This window comes from Alosa sapidissima, chromosome 2, assembly GCF_018492685.1.
Source record: "Alosa sapidissima isolate fAloSap1 chromosome 2, fAloSap1.pri, whole genome shotgun sequence".
Taxonomy (NCBI): domain Eukaryota; kingdom Metazoa; phylum Chordata; class Actinopteri; order Clupeiformes; family Clupeidae; genus Alosa; species Alosa sapidissima.
In genome coordinates, this window is record NC_055958.1 from 4617737 (window position 1) to 4620290 (window position 2554).

A 2554-nucleotide genomic window follows, 5' to 3' on the forward strand; every position below is an offset into this window, starting at 1 on the left:
CATTATCTGTTGGGCTGTTTCTTACTATGCTGGGATCTCTTTCCGTTACAAAAGTCCAAAGGGGTGGCATCGTTTCCACTATGCCTGTAGTAGAGGTCCTGGGTAAGATTTGTATGCACTTCATTTAGCGGAGAATATCTCAACTGTTATAAACTAATATGACCCCATTGAACAACGTGGGATGTGTGCCAAAATCTCTACCCGGGACGAAAGTCCTGAAAATGACCACAACAGATGACTATTATCACACTACAGGTGAATGGGACTTTTTTTTCCCTTTATAGATATCCCCATACATTTCTACCAGATTAATCTTCATATTAAGAGAAATACCTTTTGTTTTACACTTTGCCTAAAAAATAAAATGATATATGCATACATATAAATTCTTGAAGGTACAGATATTATGAGGTGATCACAATGTTTACAATGACCATGAAGTGTATTTGTACGAATTCTGGTTTGATATTTTTAATTGTGTTTTGTGCTGTATTGAATGGAATTAATTGTATACAAACAAGGAATGCATAAGTGGGGTCAAAAATGACCCCAGCGGTTGTTTTTTTGCAATATCTTTTTATCGTTTAATCTTCCATGTATTCCTCAAATAGGTTGTCTTTGACATGAGGCCATTTGGATTTGTATCTAATTGGTATATTTTTAAAGTAATTGCATTTTTTGTATCAGTACCACACTTTTCCATATGTGGGGTCAAAAATGACCCCAAACATTTTCTATGGAATTTCAAAGGTTAACCCTAGGAACCTTTTATTTTTATCAACTGTGACTATCAGGTATTCATTTACCGGTGTATTATCAACAACTTTTCATAACATATCAATGTAGGTGTCAAATTACAAAAATTACAAAAAACTGCATGTTGCCCTGAGGCAACATTGAACCATAACGTACTTGCATATAGCCATACCAAATATTCTAAGTAGGGAAGCACCTGTATATGTGAAGTGCATGAGTGTGCTTCATGAAGTTTTATAGAATGCCATCACTATGGTTGAGTATGTGCCCTGATACCAACATCCATGGCTTTTTGATGTTGGGGTGAAGCTGCAGACTTGCTACCCAGTACCCTGTAGCCCCAAGTTTGAGGCCTGACTGATCCCTCTATTTGCTATAGGCATACCCCCTGTGTTTCTCTTTTGAGACAAATTGCTTACGAAACTTTGTCAGGTGCAGGTAACTTGCATGAGTATGCATCAGTATGCATACATGAGTATGCATGGGTGTGTGTGTATGTATACTGTACCGGAGAATGTTTGGGGAGATTTATGGAGCTTTTAACTAGTACATAACAGTGATTTTGATGATTTCCTATGATAATTTGTATTATTATGTAAGACGTCACTCGTCAGGACCAATGAGGGAACTGGGAGTGGTCGAAGGAAATCGTGAAGCTGTCCGCGCGCTGTTGGAAATAACAATTGATTATAGAACCCCTGTTAACCTAATGATTCTGACCCCGCTAGATATGGAGAAGTTTCGGTCAACGTAATATTACTATCCATAGTAGGCCGATGTGGGCCTACCCACAATGCTGTTACAAGAATGCCTTCTAGCTATTTAATTAGACGCATCTTCCCCAAGAATAGTGTGCGAGGCCCTCCTCGGCCGATTAATTCGGGAGGCGCCTTCACTTGAGTAATGATCCTAGTGTGAAAGTCGGTCAGAGGCTATAGTGCTGGCCTGGACCACTATGCTCATCTGGACAGAACACCTTACCGAAGCTACAGAGGGTTCAGGGTGTGCTAAGGTTAGCTGTCTAATTCCAGACTACTAATAAAATCAGTGACCCACCACAGTACAATACGATGGCCAGTTCTCCTGGTAGCATGCCTACACTTTCACTGATTTAGCCCCCACGGCCCTGGAGACTAATCCTAGCCGTTCCTCCTGGCCCATCTTCAACTTGAGGGATATCTAAAGAAACTCTAGAAAACTATGCGGGTCAAAGCATAACAATTTATTTGTCAGACACAAGCTATTCATCCAATACATTATAGAAGGTACATCTAAATTAATAATGTGAAAGTCACGAAAACAGGTTAAAGGAACATTTAGGAAACCATATGAAGCAATCAGAGAATGAACATACCAGCTCAGAGGATGATGACTACACACCTTAGTGGTGCGGGAGATTCTGACTACAGAATGGCTCCTAGAATGCTCTGTGAACCTCACTTAAATACGGTAGGCTACCTAGTTTGTGGTTGGTTACATTGATATGGATCACATGATTGGAGGTCAGCTGATTTGGGATCACATGGTTGGAGGTCATCTGATTTGAGAGTACTTTGATGAGACTTGAGACCATTGTTGTAGTGAGAGTGAATCAATCAAGACATGACAAGGTATACATTTGATTACATTTCCTGTCCCTATAGTTAACTGCTCCTGTGGACATGTGACAGTAGGCCCACAATAGGCCCACACTTAGTAGTTGATCAAGAGTCAATATATGACTGAAAAGATTATCATCAGCCTGGTAATTAGGATCCTTACAATTATAACTTCATATCTGTAAAATATTGATTTTCAT